We start from the raw sequence: 19,333 nt of genomic DNA, 5'->3' as shown, positions 1-19,333 counted from the left end.
GGTGCCAGGCAGAGGGTGTGTGGGCCCCTGGGTGTGTGTGTGGGGGAGGATCCCATGGGGAAGGGGTGTGTGAGGGGGAGCCCTTTGGGGGCTGTGTGAGTGTGGGGATCCTGTGGAGAGAGGGTGTGGGGGTCCCTGTGTGGGTGGGTGTGTGTGAGATCCCATGGGGAAAGGGTGTGGGGGGCCGTGTGTGTAGGGACCCCATGGGAAGAGGGTGTGTGTAGGGATTCCATGGGGAGAGGGTGTGGGGGTCCCTGTGGGGGGTTGTGTGTGTGTGATCCCATGGGGAAGGGGTGTGGGGGGGCACTGTGTGGGGATTGGGGGATATCCCATGGGAAGGAGATTGGGGGGGGGCTGTGCAAGGGAGAGTCTGTGCGTAAGGAGCCTCATAGTTATGTGAGGAGGCCCAGCCTGAGGAGAAGGGAGGCCCCTGGGGGGATGAGGGGAAAATTACCTAAAATTTTGGGAGTAAAGGGTTGGGGCATGGGACTGAGGGGACCGAAGTCTGGCTCCAGACCTGCCCTTGTCTGTCGCACTGGGAGTAGGGGTGCTCTCTCAGCAGGGCTGTGGGGTTTAGGGCCGGGGTGGGTTAGCCTTCCCTCTAGGGGTGCAATGGGGTTTTGCTGTGTGATTCAATGATGTATTTACTAGTCCCCCCGCTCCCTGGTTGGGTGTATGGGGAGCCGGGTGTTGGGCATGTGGTCTTGTACTCTGTCGCTATTTCAGGGCCTTAGCTGTGATCTCTGATGCTGTTCTTACTGGAGATTGGGGATGTAAATAGTTTCCAGTCATCCAAGAACAGAGTCCCTCTGGGCCTGTGAGATGGACTGTAGCCTGGGAGTTGAGGGTGCTCAGCACCTCACACGTTCGGGGCCTAAAAGGCTGCTGTGCTGATTTTTTTGGGGAGCTTAATTTTAACGTAACTTGCTCTTTAAAACTTGTTGAAAATATGTTAAAAGTGAAGGGTGTGTGGGGAGAAAAGGAGAGATTTCCTTGCCTCTGCCAGTGGTGCTGAAACAATTTATATAGTGTGGGTGCTGAGAGCCTTTGAAGCAAACTGTAAACCCTCTCTATGATGGAAACCAAATCAAGCCAGGGGGTGCGGCCACACCCTTAGTTTCAGTGCCTATGTCCTCTGGACACAGACTTCTTTGGCTATTACAAACCCATCCTTGCTAGGGATGACTTTTTGCCTTTGGAAAATACTAAACTGACCCAAACATCGTGTTTCAAGAAAACACTTTGCTTCGATCCCTGAATCTCCCTAAAAGATGTTACCTGCTGTCCTTGTAAATATTTAGTTTAAGTATGGACATCTTCCTTAGGAATGCTGTGGCTTTGGATAACGTGTTGCTTTTCCCTCCTATCAAGAACAGCTATATTAACAGTGTATTGAGAGAAAGGAAACCTTGCTTGTGTTAATGTGAGGAATAAATGTGATCATCTACTTAGACTGCAGGAGTAAGCTGCATAATCACCAGGTACAGGAGTGACTTTAAATGAAAGAGTAGATCTGTAAAAGCAGCAAAGAATCCTGTGGCAGCTTATAGACTAACAGGCGTTTTGGAGCATGAGCTTTCGTGGGTGTTTAAATGAAATGAGTTTAAATGAAAGAGCATGTGTTACTTTCTGCCTTTGTAAATCCTTATGTAAAGAAAGAAGGGGGAAACTGAGTCTTAAGAATGTCAAGCCTAAACTAAGGGCTTGGCTACACTCGAAACTCCAAAGCGCTGCCCTGGGAGCACTCCCGCGGCAGCGCTTTGAAGTGCGTGTGTGGTTGCTGCACCAACGCTGGGAGAGAGCTCTCCCAGCGCTGCACATACTCCACCTCCCCGTGGGGATTAGCCAGCGCTGGGGCACTGTTTACACTGGCACTTCACAGCGCTGTAACTTGCTGCGCTCAGGGGGGTGTTTTTTCACACTCCTGAGCGAGAAAGTTGCAGCGCTGTAAAGCGCCAGTGTAGCCAAGGCCTTAGAACTACTTTTATGGGGCTCTAGTAGTAATTTGACTAAATTCAGTTTCAGATAAGCTGATGTGCATATGAATTATTACAAGTAGGTGTCACTGCCATCGATTGGACACAATACAGGAAGTTTTGGAGGACATGCCGCCTGGCTGTTCCTTAAAGTTAGACTTCAAAATGCAAACATTCTGCACTTATGTTTTGCTGTATGCATAATACTATAAGGAAATCTAAAAAACTTTTTATTCTTCAACAATAGTACACTTAAGTAATTTTTCTAAGAAGATACTTTAAATTAGGAATTAGCGAACTAGTACAAAGTTTCAGAGTCACAGATTTAAAAATAAACTTGATGTTGTTAGAAGTTCTGGAAGCATATTTAAAGATCTGAGAAAAACAGAAAGCTACTCTGCTGTATATTTTGGAAATAACGTTTTCTATAATGGGTCCATCTCTTGATTTGCAGTGACAGCTGTACGACAAGCATGCTATGTACAGAATTCATCATCACTTAGTCACTACACTAACACTGAGAAAACTATGCTTTAAGAACTGATTATCTTGGAGAGCCTTACAAACTGCCTGTTTTTTTCGTAACATCAGAAGACAGTTTAGCATACATTCCCTCAGAAAAAGAGAGAGTCATTGTCTTAAACAACAATGACTTTAAAAATCCCTCCTCTTTTAACAATTAGCCAGCAAAGCAGTCTGGATGCAAATCTATGGAATAAAAAAAAAATCACAGTAAATTGAATTTATTGTGATAATTTAAGACATAATGTTTTTAAAAGGACACTCTTAAATCAGATTTGCACCAAACTCATTTCAAAAGAATTTCCATAATTTTGAAAAATCCCATGGTTTAACTAATATGTTTACAAAATAAAAAATTCCCTTGCAGTGCTAGCAACCAAAATGCTGCAGCATTTTGCCAGTTTTGAGAATCTTATTGAATTAGACTCTATATGTGAAATAGACTAGTCCATTTCCGTTGACTTAGTTGAGAAATGCAAAATGTGTTGCCCTGTGAAATATAACTAATTATTAACTCTGGAGAGGTACAAAATACTTTAATAATCTGAGTATCAGAAGGGTAGCCATGTTAGTCTGTATCCACAAAAACAATGAGGAGTCTGGTTGCACCTTAACGACTAACTGATTTATTTGGGTATAAGCTTTTGTGGATAAAAAACCCCACTTCTTCAGATGCAACAATAAACTGACGAGTGCATCCAATTTCATTTTTATTCTTTTTGCACAGGGAAGTACTTTTAAAATGGAAAAGCAAGATACGGGTTGAGGAGGAGATCTTCGGTATTTTTTTAAAAAGCAAATAAGTAAGGGATGCTGTGTGACAATATACTCTTGCTTATAACTAAAACATTTTTACTAACCCGGTTGCTTAAAAGCAAGGACATAAAGTGTTAAGGACATCTTGCATCTGATTGTGCACAAAATGAATGCATTTCTCTTAAAGAAATGCATATTTCATTGCAATATAACAGCCTTAACTCTGTCCCATACATTTGTTGGTTTTATGTTGTAATTTTTGTCTTGATAATGATATCTGAGTACTCTGTACATACTGGCAAATGGGAAATATCAGTTAATGTCAACTGACAGTGGGGTGCCTTAGTAAAATACATTCTGTTTTTTCTTTAGAATAATGTATATGTAATTATATAGGAAAAGTGCATGTATTATGAATGTACACGTGCATTTAATCTGGACAGTGTATAATTACATTTCTTTCCCAAAAGCAATACTTTCTCTATTTTGAAATCAGCGATATTTTGATTATTGGGAGCTCAGAGTACAGGCTGCTTTGTGACATACTTTTCTTTATAAAAATATTTATAATTGGCTGTGTAAGACGAACATCCTTAACTGTTTATCTTGCCTATCACACAGAGCTCAAGCACTTCAGACATCTGTCTGGTTGTTTTTTTTAGGATTTTGTAATGCCACCCATCACTGTGCTATCAGAACACCTTCCCCATAGGCTACATTGATGCCATTTCACGTTCTAATTGCTTTTAACTTTTGTATTTATGTGTAAGAATACACACACTTTCAGTTTAGTAAATGTTTGAAACAGATAAAGAAAAACGTTGCTCAAAATGCTTAAGTGTTGCCATGAAAATCAAAGAGATTTATTGGTACGCTACACCTTTCTTCAAATCTTGTCTGTGTTCCAGTTTTCTCAGAGTAGATCCCTAACATTACATGGGTTTGGGTTGGAAGTGATTATCTGCCTTGTAGAGCTCCTGTGCCTAAATTTGGTTGCCCTTTCCATCCATGAGCAGGCTGTGTGACTCACTTTACCACATTTTATGCTTATGTTGCTTTTTGTGTGCTATGATTAAAATATAACTTTTGCATATAACTCCTAGTGAGGAAAGGTTGGGTTTGGATAAAAATGACCTGAGGATTTTTAACTAGACAATACTTTTATTATAGCTTTTTTTTTTTTACTTAACCGTCTATTCAGTCTTTTTCAAATATGCTTTATACTCTGCTTAAAAGGTGAGGAGGGAAGAAATGTTAAATAAAGAAATCCTCAAATTTTGTCCTTCCCCCTCCTCTTTTTCCCCCTATGCCGCACAAAGAAGAAATGTGCAGATAATGCAGCTGGGCAGGCTAAGCTTTGTTAAAATTATTGAAAGGGAAGGGCAAGACTTGCTCAAGCCTGCATACACAGTGTGATTATTCATTTAACTATATAACTTTTTTTTTTAACATCATTCCTTACTCCACCTATTTCTGAGATTAGATAATCATAGGTCAAAATACTTGAATCACTGCTTGAACCTGGTTACCATACAATAATTGGTGCTTAACAAAACTTTTTAGAAGCTGCAATTCTTTACAGAGTTCAGTGACTGTGTGGGAAAAGTTCTGTTTAGGTCTGTGCTTTAAATGCAAAACTGTTACTGTGCTGGAAAAGGCTGAAGAGTGAAAGCTTTTACACTGGAAAAGAAGTTAACTAGTTAACATATATACAATATAGGAACTTATAAAATATTCCAAAGGAGGATAGATGAGAAATATAAGGAAGTTGCATTGAAATCTGGCAACTTTTCACTCCATCAGGATGCTTGTAGCTCCAGTTGTGGGGCAGATAATACAATAGTAAATATTTAGCAAATCAAGTAAAATCATATTCCTGCATGTGATGTATCCAAAGCGTTGTCATAAATATTAAGGGAAATCTGTGTATATGTTCTGGCTCTTAACTTTTGCTCAGGTAGTGGCAAAAAGTAGCAGAACTGAGCTGTTTACAGACTGACAGTATGGCATCATCTTTGAGGGTCTCTATAAAGTCACATGCCCACCAGGCGAATGGGGCCCTAAAAATAAATGTTTCTGACTTAAGAGTGTGATTGTTGAGGCCAGTAAGACTGTGAACTGCTGATCTAAATATCTGCCCCAGACAAATCAAATTTTGCTATTAATTTGTATTCATAGAATATGAGGGTTGGAAGGGACCTCAGGAGGTCATCTAGTCCAACCCCCTACTCAAAGCAGGACTGATCCCCAGACAGATTTTTACCCCAGTTCCCTAAATGGCCCTCTCAAGGATTGAACTCACAACCGTGGGTTTAGCAGGCCACTCACTGCTCAAACCACTGAGCTATCCCTCCCCCAGTTGCAGAATGGGACTCCATTGTTCTAGGCATCATACAAACCCAGAACAAAGAGAGTTCCTGCCCCAAAGAACTTACAAACTAAGTGTTAATTGTAGTGGCATTGTGTCTGGTATAGTAGGCGGGAGGGTGGAAATTACCCGAAGATCATGTTTGACAGCATTTTCATGCTTCTGCATGCTTGTTCGATTGCTGTAAAAACAGCATCCAGCAGAAAGAAATCTGCTCTTTCTGACTAGCACTGTCTTCTTAGAAATAGTTCTTGGCCACATTAAAATGCTCGAGTTGATAGAAAGTGGGATTCAGAGGAGAGTTTTTTCCATCCCAGATCACTCTGATTCAGGCAGAGCAGAGACTTGAATCTGGGACTCCCACGTCCCAGGCCAGTGCCCTAACCCCCAGACTGTAGAGTATGGTTTCAAAAGAGAGAGAGATCTATTCCCTCTGCCTCTCCGCTGTCCCGTTCTTGCTGAAACGCTCAGTGATTGCCTTGTTTCTGGTTGGTCTAGGTTGGATGAATGACACATGCTACAGTGAAATGGCCTTGTGCTTCTCCGTGCAAAATTAAGAATCAGTTTTGGGTTGGGGAAGGGAAGTGGTAGATGAGATCCTGGCCCTGCTTAAAACAAACATAGGAATTGTTCATGCCTGCATATTACCTGTAATTTCTCTATTGTGAGTTTGCTTTGCTGGGGAACTAGAAGCAACTTCTGTGTTGGATTCTTTGCACATGAGCACTGCCCAGCAGAATAATTGCTGCACTGCTACTGGCTGGGCTCAGGAGTGCTTGTGATTAATGAAATTACATTTTAATGAATACAAAAATCTTTATAAATGAGCTTAAAGGGACACTGTCAGGTCAACTGAGGAGATGGGAGTTAGGCTTTGTAAAAGCTTGTTTCAACAAGTACAGCATTAATAAAATCTTAAATGGAGACCCTCTGTTACTGAAGTGTTCTCCACCCAAACATTGCAGCATCCTGTTAGTGTGTGAAATAACAGAAAGTGAAACTACACATAGGAGTGACTAGTCTATTTTTGTCCAAGGTCACTGGAATACAAGGGGTGGAAGTAGGCGGGGGGGGGGGGGGGGGGGGGGAAATAGGTGTGTGGGAAGAGGTTCTGGTGATCTAAGTTGTTAATAATATAGGTGTTATGTGTCTATTAAAATTAACTTTAACCCTCCTGGTCCTTTTATTGCGCTTTCTGAGCCTTAAGTGTAGGGTTTTGGTATTTGTAATTTCCCTTAAGGTGTCACACAAAGGGAGGTATTTGGAGTTGCTTTGTGGTGGGTGTTTGGAAAGTCTGGACGGTTTCTTTTCTGCTTGTTTTTATATCTGAGAAATATCAAGTCTCCCCTGTCTTTAATTGTGGTCTTTTTGGAGTATCCAGGGAAATGAACTGAGAGCTACCTCAGCCTGTATTTGTGGTAAGTTGGGGGCTTATGTGTGGTGGTTAGCTTTTGATTTGAAGTTTTAAACAGTTTCATTATAAATCACTTCCTTGCTATCTGTGATGTCATAAACCTTATAATTCTGCAGTTCTCTACCTATACCATGCTTATCCTAGAGGGCTAAGATCTGAATCCCTGATATTGTGGGGGAAGGAGGAGAGAAGCAGGTGAAGTCTTTTTCCCACAGAAGACTTCTAAAGACTATGAAAGATAAATGAGACAAACCCCATGTTTTTCTTTGTAGGTCATTTTGCGGGTCACTGTGCATATTTCCTTCTGTAGGTTGTAATATGTCTTTAAACTTGTAATGCTTCTTATTGTGGTGTTAATCCCACACTTCTTATTGTGTTAATCGCTTTTACCTATAATAATGTCCTCCAGCAGCATTTTCAGTTAACACCCTTGCTTTCATTGACATGTTAGCAGGATTTTCCAATAAACTTTTTGTTAGGGTTGGTAAATAACAGTAAATCAAACAGTGGCATTTCTAGTTGTCAGTCTTGATGACTGATTCCAATGGGCTCTTCCCAGGGATAATTTAATAATCTGAAACTTAGTCTACGCCATACTTTTTTCTTTAAACTTCCCACCATTGGTACCACTGGTGCGGCTTCACCTTAGGAGCATTAGTGGACACTAGCCTCCAGGGTTCCAGAGACCCTGTATCAAGTTCTACTCTGAACAGGATTATATGATTCATGTGTAATGTCTACTGATGGTTATTGTCAACACCCATCCCTCAGAATCAGCAACCTCCTATTATTCTGTAGAAAATCCATTTTGGAATACCCCTGTGAAATGGCTCATGTGATTTCCACCCCCGCCCCCAATACTCTCTTTAAAGTATACACATGTTGCTGATGTTACCGAACCTAATCTCAGAGTGGTAGCTGTGCTAGTAAGTATCTGCAGAAAGAATGAGGAGTACTCATGGCACCTTAGAGACTAACACATTTATTTGAGCTTAAGCTTTTGTGGGCTAAAGCCCACTTCATCAGATGCATGCAGTGGAAAATACAGTAAGATATATATTTCTACTGTATTTTATACACACACCCAGAGAGAACATGAAAGAATGGGGGTTACCATGCCAACTCTGAGACTAATCGATTAAGGTGGGCTGTTATCAGCAGGAGGAAAAAAAACTTTTGCATCACTGTGAGGAAGCTGGGTTTGCGTTTGCTTCCTCAATCTTTCATGAACTTCAGCTCCTTTCTGTTTTGGATTGTACCTATTAACTAAGTGGATGGGTTGACAAGGCCAATCTGTGGATATTCAGGCCGTTGAGTGTATGTCAGCTAACCCGAAGAAAACAAAGCTTGATTTAGAAGCCTCTGAAACACCCATATAATTTCTAAGGACAGTTGGGAAACAAGGTCCTTTCAAGTAGGTATATATGCATCCAGGGTTCATGCTGCTTTACCCTGTGCAATAAATGTGAACTGGCTCTCTTGAGGACTGGATTGTTTCTTGGTGGTTTTCTGGAAGCAAGTTGAGTAAGTTGGTTACAAGCTACATTTATAAGCTCTTTCATAGATTAGATCAATAGAAACACAGTTATGCATTTATTTTGCATTTCTTGGCCTCTTGTTTCCAAAACTCCTGCAAGTTTTCCAGCATTTCTTGTACAATTAAATGTTGGTTTACAGTGGCATCAGAGCGGAGGTACTCCCTGTCTGTCTATCCATTGTCTCTCTCCTTTAGATTGTAAGACCTTTGAAAGCTTACACTTAGGCTTCAACTACGATACAGTGAAAAGCGAGCTGTATCCACACTGTGATGTGTAGCTACATGTGTCCGTGAAAGACACCGCAGCAGTGAAAGGCTTCAGCAGCTCCCCGCTGCTGGAACTTTTCACTGCAGAGCGAGCGGCAAGGCTCTTGTAGGGGGAGGCAGCGACAAACCTGCTTGCCAGAACCTTTCCCTGTGACCGGAGTCTTTTCCTACTATAGGGAAAGGCTCTGGCGGCAGGGAGGCAGTGGGACACTACAGTGGCTAAAAATAGCACTGTAGACATGGGAGGTAAGGCTTGAGCAAATAGAGAGCTGCATGGGGTACGTACCCACACCCTTCTGGCATGTCTTTACATGCACAAGTCAGCCTCTCGGTTACTCTGCTATTGATACCCATGCTGGGGGGCTACCCGGGTATGTACACCACATGCTGCTGACTGACGTGTCGTGCAGACATATCCCTCAAAGATGTGGACAAATTGGAGGAAGTCCAGAGGAAATCCACAAACATGATGAAACGTTTCAAGAACTTGACCTATGAGGAGAGATTGGCTTTTTTTAAAGAGGGCATGTTCAGTCTTGAGAAAAGAAGGCTCAGAGGAAGACCTAATATGTCTTCAGGTATGTTAAGGGCTGTTATAAATAGCATGCTGATCAATTGTTCTCCATGCCCACTGAAGGTAGGACCAGGAGTAATCTGCTTAATCTTTAGCAAGGGTAGATAATTAGGACAAGCTTTTTAGCTATAAGCATCCTTAAGCACTGAACAGGTTACAAAGGGAGGTTATGGAATCTGCATCATTAGAGGTTTTTAAGAACAGGTTGGACAAACACCTGTCAGGATAGTCTGGGTATAATTCTTCCTGCTTCATTGCTGGGGGCTGGACTAGATGACTTCTCAAGATCCATTCCAGCCCTACGTTTCTGTGATTCTTTGGACAGGGACTAGCTTTCTGTTGTTTGAACAGCACCTAGCACAATGGGGCCCTGGTCCATGATTGGGGCTCCTAGGTGCTGCTGTAATAATAATTTGGAGGACAGGAGTGACTAGAAAACAACTTTTCTTTTTTAAAGACCAGCTGGAAGATTCTAGGCACAATACCAGGATGCTTTGTCTTGGGGAGTGACACACGCCAGTGTAGGTCAATCCTGTGCATTGCACGGTAAGGTGTCTACTGCATTTATGCAAGAACATAGGAAGGAAGTTGTTGAGCATTTAGACAGTGATAGTAACTCTCTCTCTTGACACTCCTATCACTCAATTAAGGAATGCTTTGCCGTGCCCCCTTTTCCCCCCTTTTTTTATTTTTCCCGAATCAGTGTGATTTTGCCTGCTCTCATACTGCAAACATCTGGAAGAATATCAGCAGCATTCCATTGCTCGCAGGAAGATTTGAGTGCAGTCAGAATTGTTTGTGACTGCTTAGGTGCCAAGGAAGATGACTCTGCAATCATACGAGGCACAGGTATTCTGGGATAGCTCCAGGGTTCGGCTAGGTTGTGACTGATTGATAAGAAAACTAAAAATGTCATTAGTTGATCATTTGACTATTGGATTAATCTTTGATCACTGGCTGAGGCATTTTTCTCCTAACCCCTTTGCTTCAGAGTTTAAAGCAAGAAGAAAAGTTTGAAAAGAAGGGAGGCCTCTTCAGACCTCATCCAGTGAGCAAAAACTTTGAATCAGTAGGAATTGAACTGTCCCCAAAGTCCTTGTGCTGTATCTTCAGAGTGCCAGAAGAATCTGAGTATGGTTATGCTGTTGTGGCTCCCTGTAGGACACTGTGGTTCCATTTTAGCTGTTGAATTCCGGTGGCTTCCAGACCAAATGTGCTCAGTTTACAAGTAGAAGGGTGTTTTGAGTTTGCCCGGCTGGCAGCTGGAAACCAAAATGGGATCTGAAACTGAAGATGGGTTCCTGAAAGTGACTGTTGTCAAATAGCCACTCTTCTGCACATAGTCACCCGTTAAAGATCTCTACTGCTTCAGTGGACAGAGGTCAGTCCTGTTCCTGAAAAGCAGATGATGTTCTCCCTTGTCTGTCCTCCCCAAAGCCATTTCAAACATTATGTTGTTATTGCTATAAAACTCAGCTTCCTAGTAAGCAAGTCATATTATCTTAGTGCCAGACAGTGGTTCTGACTCAGATCTTAGCAAGAAACATGTTTTTTGTCCTGCTGTTTATGTGGCACCTATGCATTGGTACACTTAGACTCACAGCTGTGGGGGAGGGGCATAAGGCATCTCTTGTGCCTCCATGATCCCAGCTCCCCAGCATACTTTAGAGCACCATTGGGGCAACTTTAAATTTTGCCCAGCTGCTCATGGCCCCTAAAGGTCATTCCAGCATCTAGGGATCCGCTGAGCCCAGCAGTTTTCTGGCTGCACGCCAGGGCCAAGGTGGGCTGCTCTTTGCCACGGGGAGACCCAGTGGAGAGTAATTCTGAGGGACTGGTTGTCTCTGGTTCCTTTGCACTTGAAGTATCTACTGGTTTGAAAGCGCATACTGCTGCTGTCCGTATATCCCTTTTGAAGCATAGAGGATTTCTCTTAAACTAAGTGGGAGGACCATATCCTGTGGCATCAAGTATCTGTACAAATACCTGTCGGGAATGTGCAGCATCAATTCTGAGGTGTGATAGGAAGGACTGTGCTACTTTCTCCCTCATCTCCTTGTTACTATTGGATGCTCAACAGGTCAGGCTGCAGGGAAACATTATTTCTCAAAGTTCAAAGTGTAAACTGCTTGTTCTTTTGGTGGGACCTGATAGTTGGTGGGGAAGGGCTCCTCAGTGACACTGCCTGAACTTGGAAAGTAGGGAAGAAAATAAAAAGGAAGTCTGAAGCAGCATCCTCCCACTCCTGGAAACTTGAGTTCTGTGGTCACCAAGCCGTAGATCAGGATCAACCAGTCAGTTGCGGAGCCTCTGCCAGTCTGTCGTGATCTCCGGCCGCTAAAAGTTTGGCGACACAGTGGGACTATGGCAGGCTCCCTGTCTGCCTGCTCCAGCCCCATGCCACTCTTGGAAGCAGCCAGCATGTCCCTGGGGGGAGTGGGGAGTGGCAAGGGTCTCTGCATGCTGCTCCTGCCTGCAAGCACCGCCTGTGCAGCTCACGTTGGCTGGGAATGCGGAACTGTGGCCTATGGGAATTGTGGGGGCGCTGCTTGCAGGCAGGAGCAGCGTGTGGAGCCCCTTCCTTCCTACTACCTGAGGGGTCGCAGGGGTGTGTTGGCAGCTTCTGGGAGCAGCATGGGGCTGCAGCAGGCAGGGAGCCCGCCAACCAGGAGCCACCGAAGGTAAGTGCTGCCCAGCAGGAGCCCGCATCCTGAACCCCTCCTGCACTGCTGCCCCAACCCTGACCCCCTTTCTGCACTCCATCCCCAATCTGCCTCCTGGAGCCAGCACTCCAAACCCCTTCCTGCACTCCATACCCACTCCCGCACCCCAACACTGTGCCCCAGCCCGGAGCCCACTTCTGCACCCAAACTCCCTCCCAGAGCTTGCACCCCTCACCCCGTCCTGCCCCCAAACCTCCTGCCCCAGGCTCAGCCCACAGCCTCCTCCCATGCACCAAACTCCTCGGCCCCAGCCTAGAGCCTGCACCCCCTCCTGAATCCCAACCCCCTGTCCCAGCCCAGTGAAAGTGAGTGAGGGAAGGGGAGAGGGAATGATGAAGGGAGAGGCCTCGGGGAAGGGGTGGGGCCTCAGGGAAGGGGCAGGGTAGATCCTGGGTTGCACTTAAATTCAAAAAGTGATCTTGTGCGTAAAAAGGTTGGCGACTGCTGCTCTAGTTGATGGCAAAACTTCTCAGATGGGTCTTGATTATTATTTTACTTAGTGCAGCAGCAGGCTTCCTGGAGAAATTGAATGAGAAGTTCCTACATCTCTCTACTACTTTTTAATTAGATCATTTTCATATCTAAAGCCTATGATACACTATCAGGTTTGGGTTGCATGCTAAATTTAGGAAACCTCTTCACAGCTTAGAGCATGTGTCTGTATAAACCACTGTTTTTTTTTTTTATTAAAAGAAGCTGCCACTGTCGTCTTAATAGGGTAGATTCTACAAAATGTGGAATCATTTAGTCCCTTCTACCTATGTAGTACACCATTCTAATTGTGATTTGAGCAGCTCTCTACTTTTTTGCACCTTAAAATGTACCTGGGCTCAGTAAGAATGCATCTCATGGCCCTCTTAAAAATGGTGTGTGGCTGTGGTAAGGTCATTCTAGCCAGGCTGTAGACTTTTCAGATTTGGTGATGGGAGCCTTTAGCATAGGCCTAGGCCAGTGAGTTTACACACCCTATATTGATTTCCCTTCTCCCACCCACGCCTTTCATTAGGGAAACAAAATGCTCAGGATGAGCAGTGGAATATGAACTGGGAAATTCCAACGTGAAAGTTGCTGCACGAAGTTAAACATACTCTATGTTATATATAATGTATCCTGTCAAATATGTAAGAGGTGTAACTTGGTTTCAACTAGCATTGTGGGAATACATCTTAATTTTGGGAATTTCCCCAAACTTTTTGTAAACTTTTTACTCTATTGGCACACTGAATTTTCCATATCCTGACCTTTGACTTAAGAGTTCCAAGAACTTTAACTCTGCTGCATTATATAGCCTAAGACTTCTATCACTTTGGTGTCTAAGTACCACAATCTTATATGTTGTATAGTATATGCAAAATGAAAGGGCAGTTATACTATGGGAAAACTGAACTCTAGAGTTCTCATCTGATACGGAAATCCTTGAGACACACACTTGCTCAGCTTCCAAGTAAAGAGTCTTTCCCTGACTGCTCGCTGTGCAAATTCAGTCTGGGATGAGAAGGCCAAAATGTCTTTTGCTGACAATACAGGACAAGCCTGAAAAAAGATTGTGGTCCAAATTCTGCTCTTGCTTATGTCTGTACAGTTTCTTTAATCAGGTTTCATAGTGTATCAGAGGACAAAATTTGATCCAGCAATCAGAATTTAATTAACAAATATGTTAATACATGAGGCAGAATAGAATCCAACTCACTTTGTCTGCTGTGTGGCTCTGCAGTGTGTTCAGGAATTAAAAAGTAGTAAAACTCATCTTAATTTAGTTGACAATGAGTCCTACAGGAAACTGATGTGTTGAGTAAGGTACCATTTTTACATTGGTATTACTCAGAGTAAAACTATTTATAGCTTAACAAGAAAAATGAGTATAGTGAGTAGTACATAATGCAGCCTAGACAAGTTTACACTGTTCCTGGGATACTAATTTTTGTATTTCCTGAATTGTGATTATAGGATGCCACATTAACATTGCATCAACATGGTTATTTTTGCTTTTAACTTCCTAAGTTTGTGTGGGGCAATGTGTAGACTAGAGGGTAGGAAAAAAAAATCTAGAGTGATGTTGCTGGCAGAGTTTACAGGTTTCTCCATCGGCCATTTAAATTCCTATTTCAATAATCCTATTGTGCACGTTTATGCAGTGCATCTGACTAAGGTTCACCTGTTGACTGAGGGAGACTTGTCCTACTTATGCTGAGTATGCTGTCTTCAAGTAGTCAGCATCTGAAGTCGAAACACGTCTTAAACTTAGCAAAGACATTAATAAATGAGAATTGTTTGTTCCTGATGGGTTTTGAACTCTGGGTGTGTTCCGAAATTTCTAACCACTTTCTTTTAGAGAAACTTGGAGAACTTTTATGTTCTCACCTCTGATAATTCAAATGACAGAAGGAATTTTTATTCATAATTTCCTGGTCCAAGAGAACTTTCAGCCCAGAAGGTGAATGTTTCAAAAGTTTGGTCTGAAAATGGGGTTAAAGCAGAGACTGTTTTGCAAATGACTGCTATGTTATGATGATTTGTGAAACAGACACTTGCTGTCTCAGTACATGCTGTTTGCAGTGACTTACTTATTAACGCAGAAACCCAAATCTCTCTGCTACTTAAATATAATCTATTTGTGGGGTAAATAATTTCTTTAAACTGCGTGTTGGTTCAGTAAACCGTATCTAATATGCCACACAATCCGTTAATAATTGTGATTTCCTCATCTAGAAGTGTTCTTAATCACACTTTTTTTTAATTTTGTGTCTCTCCAAAGTAGCTTGGTAGGTAGGTGGGTCAGATCTTCTTTAGTACTTCAGATAGCTGGGACATCCCTCTTTCTGTAGAGGTTTGCTGTCAGTTACTCATTTCATAGATTGCTGTTTAACAATAGAATCATTGAGTCACGGAAAGGTTAACAAAGCACTTTTTTGTCAGTTGCTCAATCTTTTTGTGTGGTTGTGTGAACAGCAGAGTGAGCAGAAATAATGGAAAAAATCTTGTTGCTGAAATGACCAGGATCAGCATGCTGCATTGCTAGGGCGAAGACCTGCTTGGGCTTCTGGGTCTCTGGCTGTGAAGTCGCATAGACAACAAATACTTTTCTGGTTCCATTGCAAGACCCCTAACTATTAGTTTGTGTGAAACTTTCACATTTAATAGTGTCAGCTGTCTGGTTCCGAATCCTCACAATTGCCCTTGTTGCTGTAGCTTCTAGTTCAATTTTAAAACCCCCTTTTAACAATGAATGTGTTTGGCTCCCTAAATCAAGCATTAGAAAAAGGGTGAACTTGTAATCCTTAATTATGACGCACTGGAACACTCATAGTCAATCATGGTCAAACACAGGCAACATTCCAGCACCTCTTCTAGAGACAGCGTGATGTTTTCCTGCTGTGGAATTCAAATACCCAAATGAATATAGTAGACTCCCTGCGTGCGTGCTGTCCTGGCAAAGGACTGCTAGATTGGATTTTGGTGTTTTGTGGAGGGGGTTCAAAAGCAGTTTTGGCTTAAAAATATTTGTTTTGCAGTCCTTGAGGCCTCCACCTTGTTGTGCTAAGCATTATAAAAACCTATAACAGATTATAAACTCTTTGGAGCAAAGGCTAAGCACAAGACAAAACAGTGGGATGCAATAACGGTGAAAGGCGCACCAGGTAAGAATGAGCCAACTAAACTCAACCACGTCAGCACACCAGCTGCTTAGCTGTTGCTAAGTTTATTGCGGCATCACGGCACTGTAGTTTTGAGGAAGGATTTGAAGGAGGTCGGTGCTTTGTGGGCTCTTGTTGGGAGCTCCTTCCATGCATAAAGCATGGCATGGGAGATTGCCTGAAAGTGTTAGAAAGTTGGACAGAGTGGAAATGAAAGCCATTTCTTAGCAGAAAACAAACTGCCTCTCAGGGCTCTATGACATATGAATAGACGCATGCCAAGTGTTGGTGTCTGTATTGCATTCTGGGTGAGAGAATTGGTCTGTTCTCCTTGGAGGTGCCTTCTGCATGTTTGCGCTTGACTGCCGCACATCCCTCTCCCCCAGATTGGACTGCACAAGTGCCTTCTTGCAACACTGCACACTTAGAGCAGTGATGATAGAGGCAGGGTGGTTCCCAATTACCTGCCTGCCTTCTGCTAATGCCTTGGGGGCGGCATGATGATAAAGAGAGATGCTCCATCTCTAGCACCAGCCAGAATTTTTTTACTAGTACAAATCAGATTAGCAGAAGCCCTGTTCGGATCCTCTAGATCAGCGATGGGCAAAGTATGACCCGCAGACCAGATCCGGGCTGCTGGCCGTTTTAAGCCAGTCCTCCTGCTCCCTCTGGGGAACAGGGTCTGGGGCTTGCCCCGCTCCGGTGCTCCAGCCAGGGAGTAGGGTTGAAGGCTGCTCCATGCTGCTTCTGGAGGCAGTGGCATGGCCTTGCTCTGTCCCCTATTTGTAGGGGGAACCAGGGAAGCTGCAGGGGCGGCACTGGGGCAGGGGCAGTGTGCAGAGCTCCCCTCTGCTGAGCACACAGCCACTGCTCTAAGTCTCCTCCAATCGGCGCTGCAAGACTGGGAGGGGAGGAGAATTAGAGCGACACTGGCATGCTCAGCGGAGGAGGCGGAGCCGAGGTGAGCTGGGGCAGGGTCCCTGGGCGGGGTTAGCTGCCTCGGAGGGGGGGTCTCCCCGGGTGGGGTTAGCTGCCGCAGAGGGGGGCTGTCTCCCCAGGCGGGGTTAGATGCGGGGTGGGGGAGCTGCTGCGGGGAGGGTCTTCTCGGGCAGGGGGGATGGTGGGCTTCCCAGGTGAGGGGCTCAGCTGCTGCGGGGGGGAGGGGGCGTGCAAGGTGGAAGTTTCTCCTAGGGCATGAAACTTCCTTGCACCGGCCCTGAGTGTTAGTGTTAGGTATAGCACTGCTGGGAATGTCTGTTTAACATGGTTTTCAGCAAAATATGTAAATATTCATTCAAGGCCGTCACCTGTTTCCTGCTTAACTGCCCGCCCTCCCCCCTCCCCAAAAAAAGAAAGGGGTTGTCTGTGGCCTTTTGTAGCATAGGTGTGAACTGTTTAAAAGTGAATGGCCGATATCTTGATTTTGTAGTCAGACATGCTGTCACTGTTGGACTGCTTGGCACTGCTTTGTGGTCAGGCGTGTTTAGGGGAAAATGCCAGCAACCCAGCCCTGGGTAAATGTGCCCTTGGCCACTAGAGCTGGCATAAACACTGCTCTGGGTAACTTATTAACATCTGCAAGGTGAAGTATAACCTTTGGTTCTCTACTTCCCTCCTACTTCCGCAGCCAGCAGCTGGGTGGAAACTTTTAAGGATTGGCAATACAGCTGCTAGCTTTCACACGGTAAATAAGCACCCTGACTTTCACAACAAGCCAAAAATCAAGCTAATCCCATTTCAAAACAAGTCAATCCCTAAGAACTCCAACACTCTGTGACTAGATCCCCCCCCGGCGTGCAGTCTGGGACTGTGGTGGGTTCACTGTGCACCCCTGACTCTCTCTCCCTCACTTTCCCCTGCTTGCTGTAGCTGATGGGGGGGGGGGGGAAAGCAACAAGAGAAAAGCCAAAAACTAGCCAACAAACAACTCACAAGCCAATTAAGCCAAAACCAAGCCCAATTTCTGTTTGTTTGTTTGTTTTTTTTCCGTGGGTTTGGCATGTCTGGTTGGCAGTCTCTTGTCTGGCCGCTAGGACAGAGCTCCGTAGGTCAGGTAATAGAGATTCAAAGCTTGTATTTCATGTCCTGGCAAATAGACCCCAGTGAATAGCCTGAATCAGAGTGATCTGGGATGGAAAAAACTCACCACAACACCAACCAACCGGACAAAAAAGAACAAAACCCAAACAACCAAAAAACAAAAACTGGTAATTTTAAGAAAAGTTGATTAGCAAACTGAGAGCACCAAGTCAGTCAAATACCAGTGGTTAAACATAGCCACCCTATTAATTGCATTAGTGAAAAGTTGAAAAATATACTTGTATCCTTTAGAATTCCTGTGGGCTGGGGGGGGGCGGGTCTTTCTGCATTTTCCCTTTAGCATAGCAGTATCTCTGAGGTCAAGTGGTGTCTCACTGCGTCCATGCTGCAAGGTGTCGTGTGCTCCCTACAGTAGGGTCACTTGAGTGAATCAGTCACTGGTATTTATGCCACTGTGTCCTCTTTTTGCTAAAAGCAGTTCTTGATTACACTGGTAAAGAGAACCTGCTCCTTGTGTGCACTGGTGCTCCCATTAGTGGAGCTTCACTAGTGAGAAGTTTGTGCACAAAAATCTAGATGCAACCATCATCTTGCGAAGTAAACAAGACCTGCATTTCCCACAAGTCCTCTTTCTTCTGACAATTTTCAGCCCTTTATACATTAAAGAAGCACAGGATACAAGCCCAATATTTTTCTCCTTTGCAAGCTGTCTTGACATTAGGAGTTGAGTTTAAATCTTCAGAGATGAGAGGTTGAGCCTGATACCTAACCTGCTGCCCTCCCACCCCTGCCATCTAGCCATTTCCCCTGCTCCCATTAAGAATGAGTTGAGCACAGTGTTATATGGATGAAAGGACAGATCTTTATTTCTCTTAAAAGAAATTTGACCCAACCAGTATTGCTTGCACTTGGAATTTCAGAGTAAGGGAGTCAAATGAACAAGATGGTTAAAACCAAATGGGTAGTACACACCTTTGTCGTTACTCTCTATAAAGGTCAGTTTACAGTCAAAGGATCATGGGTCTACTCTTCTGTCTTGGGGCTTCTCTAAGCACACAAGTTGTACCTCTTTAACTATAACCATGTAGTTAAAATTATACAACCCCTCTAGTGTGGGTGCAGTTACCATGGTATAAATGGGGTATCTCCCATTCCTCTATGGGATGGGGAACAAGCTCTATTGGAATAAGTCACCTTTATACCAGTAGAAGGGTGTCCATACTAGGGGTTGTACTGGTATAATTATCAGTAAAGAATTGCACCCCTTACCAGAATAGTCATACTGGTACAAAACCTATAGATCAGGCCTTAGATGCGCAATACTCAGCATCTCCTGTGTGGTGACTATCAGACAATGTAAGAGAAGCCCTCAATGTGCAGTGATCTGTGGAGGATCATGTCCTAAGTATGTACTCGCACAATAGACCACAGCTACTCTGAAAGGGCCATTGTCTTTGTGAGGGGTAAATAATGGCTTTAAATGCATGTAAATGATTTTTGTGCATGATAAACCCAAGCTGT

At 43.7% G+C, this 19,333-nt stretch overlaps 2 protein-coding genes across 5 annotated transcripts in view; one reads left to right on the top strand and one right to left on the bottom strand.

The window, feature by feature from the left end:
* DLGAP5 (DLG associated protein 5) overlaps window positions 1-2,788 on the bottom strand; it is a 236,382-nt gene extending 233,594 nt beyond the window's left edge. Inside the window, exon 1 of the mRNA XM_050952541.1 lies at window positions 2,780-2,788. The gene's annotated coding sequence lies outside the window, so the exon portion shown is untranslated. The remainder of the gene's footprint in view (window positions 1-2,779) is intronic.
* The window catches only part of KTN1 (kinectin 1), an 81,991-nt gene that overhangs the window by 311 nt on the left and 62,347 nt on the right, over window positions 1-19,333 (top strand). The window lies entirely within an intron of this gene.

This window comes from Gopherus flavomarginatus, chromosome 5, assembly GCF_025201925.1.
Source record: "Gopherus flavomarginatus isolate rGopFla2 chromosome 5, rGopFla2.mat.asm, whole genome shotgun sequence".
In the NCBI taxonomy this organism is placed as follows: domain Eukaryota; kingdom Metazoa; phylum Chordata; order Testudines; family Testudinidae; genus Gopherus; species Gopherus flavomarginatus.
Note: the sequence above shows the minus strand (reverse complement) of the source record. Positions and strands in the feature narration are given on the sequence as shown.